The sequence below is a fragment of the Capra hircus genome, chromosome 19, assembly GCF_001704415.2.
Source record: "Capra hircus breed San Clemente chromosome 19, ASM170441v1, whole genome shotgun sequence".
NCBI classification, from domain to species: domain Eukaryota; kingdom Metazoa; phylum Chordata; class Mammalia; order Artiodactyla; family Bovidae; genus Capra; species Capra hircus.
In genome coordinates this window covers 52002971-52012190 of record NC_030826.1, presented here as the reverse complement: position 1 = coordinate 52012190, position 9220 = coordinate 52002971, and positions in this window count along the sequence as shown.

The following is a 9220-nucleotide window of genomic DNA, read 5'->3' as shown; positions in this document are numbered from 1 at the left end:
CCACGGCCCCCAGACTCCCAAGATGCCCCCATACCTTCCCTCCCTCTCCCTCTCCTTCAACCCCCCTTTCGGCCTCCTCCCCTCCTCTCACAGCAGAACCAGCCCCATGACAGCAGGGGACAGGGAGGGGGGCATGGATGGGGGAGCGGTCACTGAGTAAACGGTGATGGGGCGGGGGGGTACCCGAGTGCCCACTTGGGAAGGTGCAGCAGGCCTGCTGGTGGTTGCGATAGGACTGAAGCCTCAAACACTCAGACCCCAAACTCCAGCTCCAGTGGGCGATGAGGAGGCTCTGCCCTGGAGCCCCCAGCCCTGAATCCACATGCCTCCGGCGCAGGGGCCATCTTCATCTGAGCTGACCAGGTCCTGTATCCAGGCCACCAGGAGTACACCGCCAGGCAGAAAGCACAGATGGGAATAAAGGACCCCACTGGCTGTTACCAAAACACGGTGACCAACGTGGGTGCAACTTTTTATTCTAAAGCCTGCTGGTTTCTTACAGCCTTCCTACTTGGATCCAGGGTATAATAAACTCCTATTTCCTTAGGAGGCTGACAAACACAGGGGAACCTACCTATTCTTGTCAGGAACGGGCCCTGGTTGGACTGCCAGCGAAAGCTGGTAAAGGGTGGACTCCCCATTAAAAAGCAAAGGGGGGATGTGAACTGATAGGAAACCAGAACTCTATGCCACATTGCTCAGCTAAAAAGAAAATGCAGCAAATGGCAGAATGCAATCGTGGGGGAGGGGAGGGGTGTGTGTGTGTTGTAAGTCTACACATAAGACATAACCTTGGAGAAGTTTCAAGAAAAGGTGAACATTGACTGGCTTCAGAGGGGACCTGGGTGGCCAGGCCAGGGGCAGGGGGCCAACGTCCAGTGCCTTGGACACCGTCAGTACTGAGCCACTTCAAGGACTGTGCACTCACAACAGCTTTCAAGAGCATGGACTTTGAAGTCAGACCAAGTACTGCTCCAGTTTGTCCCCATGGCCTAAGGGGAGTAGCTCACCTCCCCCAGCCTCAGTTTCCTCATCTGGAAAAAATGGGATAATAAGGAGGTGTCCACGTCTCTGAGGTTAGCCCAGGACGAAGCACCGAGGCAGGTGGTTCTTAGATAGTAGCCATGGGGATAATGAAAACCCTACTATGGGAGATGCTAAGGTTGTCAAATTCAGCTCTTGCATATAAATCCAGCTGTAACAATGAGAGACACATTCTTTGAAGGACGGGATTGTCAGGATCTGCCTATTCCTTGTCTATGAATCCCTCCTCTCCCTTGCCCGGGCCTCTTGCTTCTACCTGCAGTTTGAGCCCCATCTCCATCTGCAGGATCCATCCCAACCTGCCCTCCACAGCTGCCTTACCACCAGCCTGGGGCTGGAGTCCTGCCTGACCCGAAAGGCCCTGCGGCTCCCTGGCCCTGCATCCCACAGTTGTCCTGGAAGGACTGCCCCACCCCCACCATGTGCAACCCTACTGGGATACCCAGGCCCTCCTGACTGCCCACACCAGCTTCCGAATCTGGACAGGCCCAAATCAGGCTGGAGGGAACTGGTGGGTGGGGCATCCCTTCGCATCCCTGTGCACGGAGCAGTGAGTGCTCAGAGATGCCAGCATAACTGCCATGACCCCCATCTCCAAGAGACACCCAACCTTTCACCAATAGCCCACAACGACCATGGTCAGGCTAGCCTACTTTCTAGGGACGAGCCAACAGATATTCTAAGAATCACTCTCGATCGGCTTTTTCAAACAGAAAAGGAAAAGAGAGAGAAAAGAGAGAAAAATAATCTGCCCTAGCCCACATTAAGTATTCTGCCACCACAGATGTCTGTCATCCCCAGAGCACCCCAAAAAAGTCCCGGCAGTTGACTAACACTGAATAAGCTTCTTGCATCAGGAACATGGGAGCTGAGACAGGCTGTGAGCAGTGGGCTGATTCCCATCTGTGCAGCTGGGGGTGGGCTGGGGGGTGGGGAACACCACCCTGAGCAGATGACGGGTTCAAACAGCTCCTGAACTCTGACACTCACTAACTCAACATTCTGCAGCCCTGGACAGATTCTCACCTCTGGGCCTCAGTTTCCTCATCTGTAAAATCAGAACCAATAGCAGCACCTGTCTAATGAGGTGGTCTCAATGATGAAATTAGTATTTGCAAACTCTTTAAAACAGGGCGTGGCCCACAGAAGGCCCACGTGTTACGTTTTAGGAGTTATATAAAGAGACAGGGTACCACAGAGTGAGAAAGTCACACTGCCTCCCTTTTCATCTCCAAACCTTCTTGTTTCTCTAACAGAAAGTTTCTGCTTGCTGATAATAAATCTTAAACACCTCCCTCTGTAGCACAGAGAGAAGACCCAGGCTCAGAACTCTGGTGGGCAAGCGTGTCAGGGTGGAGTGTTACAACCCTGTTATTTGCCTTGTATTTGTTTTTATGATCACCTTCAGCTTGGGTGAATGCTACTGATTTTCCATTTGCGTCTGTTATTTTCTAAGTTTTTTCCTTTTAAAAGTAACTTAAGTGAAAAAGAGTGAGTTGATTTAAAGAAAAATGTTGACTGGTAGACACAACAAAACAAAAATAATAAAGGAGGTTTTCCAGAGTCAGGATAACCACGCTGGTTGTCCACGCCCCTCCCGCCTCCCCTCCCTTCCCACAGGGTGGCCAGCCCAGGACGCTTCTGGAGGGCAGTACTCAGCCTCCCCAAGGCCAGTGTCCAAAGACTGCCCCCTGACCCCTCCACAAAAGTACACTGGATTTCCACCATGCCCTGCACCCTTCTCAGTACCTATCAGAGGAGTTCAGGACTCCACGGAAAACTAACGTTGCAGTTCTCTGTGCAAAGTTCATTTTACTATTAGCCTGACTGAAAAGGTCTGGAGAAAACCCCAGCTGAAACAAAGCCATGCACTGCATTCTCGAGCCACGTGGGCATGACTGGGGACTCGCTTACATATCAGCCACGCACAACTTCCTGTTTTCTCAGAGCCTTTGTTGAATTTGGCCAGTCCAGCTGCTGGCAGTAATGGATGAAACGTTCCCGAGTAATGACTGGGTAGTTCATGCCTGGCTGGGTGTATGATTGGGACACTGAAAGCCCCCTTTGTCAAGAAGCCCCATTCTTTAGAGTCAGTCCTGCACGCTGTCACCAGGAGGCGGCGCTCTTGGGCTCCTCAACACCCCTTGAAGTCTTTCTCAAGCAGCTTCTGAAGTTAAGAGAAATTCCGAACCTCCTGTTACTCCAACTTCTACTCCTTCTCTGAAGTAGCCGCACTCCTCAGACCAGCCTTGGGGATGTGGCCAAGAAGTATTTATGCTTCATCTAGTTTTAGATGGATCCCAAGCAAAACACAGGATGTTCAGAAGAAAGAGCTAGAACTTTTCCCGCTAGGTTTGTTTTAGAATCCCATGATGGGAGGGATCACGTAGCCCCGTGTTTAGCACAAGGGTCACCGGGATCAGTGCTTCTCACATTGGTAGGTCTGGAAGCGGCCTGAGAATTTACATTTCTCACTAGTTTCCAGGTGATTCTGATGCTGCTGGCCCTGGCGCTACACTTGAGCATCTTTGCACTAGATAAAGGTTATGAATGAATGAAAGAAAAGTGATCTAGACCAACCTCCTCCCGCTACACAGGATAAGAACTGAGGTGGCATCACCCACCGGCTGGCTCTGAACAGAGGTGGGAGGGGAGTACAGGTAGATCAAGGCTAGTAGGCCTGGCCAGTCTTTTCCCACAAAGGCTCTACTGGATGGGAGTGAAGTCTGCTTTCCGGAACCTGTGAGCTGCTCCCCTCTCCACTGTGCCAAACACCGGGCCTCCCTTCAGCCCTTCCCAGGTTTTTCATTTGTCCTGGGACCCAGCAAGAGCACCTGCGGGTCATAAAACCCGATAACTGCTTGTGAGGCTCCCGGCCACCTTTAAAACGCGGGGGTTCGTCTCCCCTGAGCAGGATCCGAGGCGCCAAAGACTTGCTGCGCCTTCACACCTGGAAGCAGCAAGGGCTTCCTTGCTGGGAGGTGAGACAGCAGGAATCCTTCGGGCCCCGCCCCAGGCCTGCCGAGCGCCCAAGTGAGGACCCCGGATCCCCCAGGCAACCGGGGAGGCGGCGTGTCCAGTACCCAGCCTGGGCGCCTCATCAGATGCCTCCCCCACCCACCACCCGCCCTCCGCCGCGGGAGCATCTGTTTCCATGGTTACCTGCCGCACTCGGTCCAGCCCGAGCGGGTGGTCCTGCGCGCGGCAGGCAGAGGTCCGCTGAGCCCCAAGCCGGGAGCGCAGCCCAAACCAGATGGGAAGCGAACCCGGAGCGCTGCGAATGCTCGCTGTACACTATCACAAGCAACTGCGACGCTCCACACTCACCTCACCCGCACGTCGCATGTAACATATCCCACCCTCTACACACACCCCACATACACACAAAACACGCCACACACACGCAGACGCACTCCATACGTGTTGAGCACACTGCATGCACCTCGTACAAAACACCATCTTACTCCACATCCCAGCCACATACGCATAAATACACGTACAACATACACACGCGCGCGCGCGCACACACACACACACACACACACACACACATCCCACACTCGCTCGGGACCCGGACATCAGAGGATACGCGCTCGGAACAGGCGCCCCCTACCCCCGCGGTCCACACGTACAGCCCGCGGCCGGGGAGCACCCTTGCCCGCGCACGCGCAGCAAGCTGGTGCGCCCCTCCCCTTTGTGATCGGTGGGCAGCGGGTTCCTTGACTCTCCCTGCAGTTCGACCTTGAAGGATCACATCAGGGGCAGAGCAGCACCCTGGGTCGCGCACCCCATGTGGGACGGTCTGCGCGGCGACCCCGGACCCCCTCTACTCTTTATCCCGCCCGGAGCGCCCTGGCCCCGGCATCTCCTAATGGCCAAAGCGCCGCGGGCGGGTCTGAGGCTGTCTGGGTCTGGCCGCCCCGGGGCACGAGCTTGCCAGAGGCAGAGCCTGGGGGCACCCCACCACCACCTGTACCGGGACGGGGCCTCCTCACCCCCATCACACCTCCGGAGGTTGTCCTCCCTTCCATCCCACAAGGCAAGAGGAGAAGGAAGGTGGTGAATCTCCCCGCAGGAGAGAGACCCAGGCCACTCGCGTAACCCCACTGCCAAGACAGCAAGTCGCTAAGGCCAGGAGTCTTTAGCATCAGGAGGAGAATTTAATCTGGTCATTTTTGTTTTGTTATGTTTTTGATGATAAATCACTGTGACTTTTGGCTTAAATCTCCAAGAAGTTCAAAACCAAAACTATCCCATTACCATGTATAAATTTTATATGAACAAGTTTTCTCATGGTCTAGACCAATAAAAATGAAAAACAGGGATGGAATTGATTCTGAACCACGCCTGAGATAATAAATAATATTCATCCAACAACACATGAACCATTTGAAAACATACAGCCCCGTTCATCTCATTAAGAGATGCAGTTCAGCAACTAATTTTTATATGTACATCATAAATATATACCACAATTTTAATATATTTTGGTTGGTTTGAGGAGTCAATTAATTGTATAAATCACTCAACCCAGAGTAATTTTTTAATACTGAGAGTCTTAGAGTCACAGGAAATAAAATATTTTAAATTTAAATTATGGACATGTTTTTGTTGCAGAGACCTATGCTTGAGTTACTGTCAAACATACAAAATGCTTTTATTAAAATAAAATTCAGTGGAAGAAGTGAAAAGTGGAGGAGAAAAGAATCAAGGAGAATTTGCCCACATCTTTGGTATCATGATGCCACACTGCTACCTAAATTACATTTCATTTGATATATTTAAAAGAATCGCCCAAGGAATCCAGCGGCAGATGCATTTAGAAAAAGAAAGTTTTCTTGCAAAGAGTAAAGAAAAGGCAGACTTCAGAAGTACCGGCTCACCAAATCCAAAGAGCCATCAAGTATTGAAAAGGGGGAAAAAATCACAAGAAAACCAAGGTCACCAAATTTACATGGCCTGCGTGGGCCAACAACTGCTTTCTCATGTGATATTGCTAATTCTAAATGTCAGGACACATGACAGGGAGAGCAAAGGTCAGGGCTGAAAATCTTGTTGTTATCAAATAGAGTCGAGGTTCACAAGAAATAGGCAAGATGTGATCATTTGGATACTATGATTTTTACCTTAAGGTGTGAAGTTGCTTTCTGGGTTGGTTTGTTTTTGGCAGAGGATCATGACTTGCTCAGTGATCTTGGAAACAAGACAAAATGTCAGGTTCTGATTCTCTAGAGGGAGGAACCGTTTTATTTTTGAGTCAAAATTGACAATACCCAGGAAATCACACCCTTTGCAACCTTAACAAACCTCATGATGAAGAACAGATATCAACCTAATAAAAAGGTACCACAGGGGCACAACTTTTCCAAGTTCTGTCAGGAGTTATGTGGACAAAGTAGCTTAAAGGCCATTCACCCCGTTCAACTCCCTTCTGGACAGATTTGTCTGCTGTTGCACAGTGTTGGTAAAGTGCAAGGGAGCCTTGGCAAATGACTGGGGAGCACAAGGAGAGACACTCAACATCACCAACATCATAGAATTCAAATCAAAACCACACTGAGACACCACTTCTCCCCATAGGATGACTGTAATTAAAAAAAAAAAAGAAAGAAAGAAAATAAGAAATGTTAGTAAGGATGTGGAAAAGTTGGAACCCTCATATATTGCTGGTAGGAATGCAAAATGGTGCAGCCACTGTGGAAGTTTACTGGGTCTTCAAGAAAAATACAGAATTACCAAAGCAATTCCACTCCTGGGTATATACACCCAAAGAATTGAAAACAAATGTTCGAACAAACACTTGTACACAAATGTTCAGAGCAGCATTCTTGACAGTCTTCAAAAGGTGGAAACAGCTCACATATCCATCAACAGAAGAACATAAATGAAACTCGATGTAGCCTTACAGTGAAATAGTATTGAGCCACACGAAGGAGTGAGGCTCTGACACGCGTGGCGACACAGGTGAGCCTTGGAAACATGCTAAGTAAAAGAAGCAGACACCAAAGGCCACGTGCTACCTGATTCCATTTATATGAAACGTCCAGAAGAGGCACATCCTTGGAGACAGAAAGGAGTTTGTGGTTGCCAGGGACTGAGGGGAAGGAGAAATGGGGAGAGTGACTGTTATGAGTGCAAGTTCCCTCTTGGGGTGATGAAAATGTTTTGGGACTAAACAGTGGTGATGGATACACAACACTATGAATGCATTAAATGTCACTGATTTATACACTTAAGGTAGTTAAATGTTTTATGTTATATGTATTTTGGGAAACAAAATGATTCTGGGGCTCCACCGAAAAAAGAAAAAAAGCACGGAGCCTGCACATTGTTCATATTTCAGGCCATAAAGTCTAAACAGAGGATCCAGTTTGCTTAGCTGGCTTCCCACTGTCCCAGTGTCCTGCTTGGCTAATAAGTGCTGCTGTAGGCACCCACGGGGGAGCCAGGAAGAACAGCTTGGGGTGTCCCCACTCTGAAGAAGTCTACCCAGCCCTCACCGGAACCTGGCTGGAGCTCTGGTTCCTCTGTGAAAGAAGCTCAAGGACAGTGCATAAGGATGCTCCAAGGAGCCCCTGGGAATTCCTGCTGTTCTGGGTTCCAGCTGTAGGGTGTCAGCCAAATCCCCCCAGGTGAACTGATGCCTGGTGGTTCAACATGGAAAACGACGTTTTTCAATCATCAGATTCAAGCCATCATCAGATTGCTTTTATTTTTTTAAACAAAGTACAACTTAAATACTCCCACCGTCTTAATAAAAAAATGCAGCTTGGTCTTCCCTGGAGGTAGAGTGGATAAGAATCCGCCTGCCAATGCAGAACACTCCGCGCTTTAGAGCCCACGTGCTGCAACTACGGAAGCCTGTGTGCCTAGAGCCTGTGCTCGACAAGAGAAGCCACCACAATGAGAAGCCGCGGCAAAGAGTAGCCCCCACTCGCCGCAGCTAGAGAAAGCTGGTGTGCAGCAACAAAGATCCAGCGCAACAACAACAACAAAAGTTAACTGAGTTTTTTAAAAGCTTGTGCATATTTTGAAAAGATGCAGGTTGATGTATTCCACATCTGGAATTAATTGGGGAAGTGGTTCTTTTCACCGGCAGTTCCTGGGGAGAAAGTCATTCTAGAGAACAAATACAAGAGCCAACCTTTTTGAACAAACCACACCACAGAGAAAACCCCTCTGGAAATCCAATGTTTTACATGGAAACTTCAGCTAAAGAAACAGGTCAGGGGCGGCAGCACATAATTTATAAACATCCAGCCCAGGCAATAGGAAGGACGCCACGTCTTTCCAGTACGCTCATCCCTCCATCCTCCCCTATGGGAGGATCTGTCTGGGAAAGGCTCTGGTCATTCATTTCTTACTACGACTACTCTTCAGACTTTATTAGACAACTGACGTTTTCTGTTTACATCATTTTCAAAAGAGGTTTGTTTTTCTCCTATGAAACATGGGTAAATAAATTCTGCAAAGAAATTTTAAGCACCGGTAAACAAGCACAGGGAAGGATGTTCATCCTTTCTAAGGAGCCACAAGTTCTAACAGCAGAGGGATGCTTTTAATATTTGGGCCTAATACTTGCTTTTTAAGATAAAACACAAAGCGAGGGTCCTGCCACCACTCGCCCGGATGAGAAGCATCAGTCATCACCCACCTTTCACTTTTTCTTTGGTTTTGCTCTGCCTCGAGCTTTGCCACTAGTTATATATGAGACCCTGGGCAAATCATCACATCTACATGCCCAATTTCTTCTTTTTAAAATGGGGTTCTCTGTGGTTTTGGCACTTTAGGGAGTGCAAGTTACATAGACCAACCAGACCCTGGCTCTCCTGCTATTCTGACCACAAAGGCCAGTGTGAAGCCAAAAACATTTCTGTATTTTGTATCTTCAACTGAATCTTCTTAAATTAATTAATTACTTTATTGATTTGGCTGCTCTGGGTCTTAGGTGCGGCATGCGGGATCTTCAATCTTCGTTGTGGCATGCAAAATCTAATTTTTTAAATTGGAGGTTAAGTGCTTTACAATATTGTGTTGGTTTCTGCCCTACAACAACTCAAATCAGTCATAATTTTATACATATATATATATATATATATATATATATATATTCCCTCTCCCTCTTTAGCCTCTCTCCCCGCTCCCATTTCACCCCTCTAGGTCATCACAGAGCATC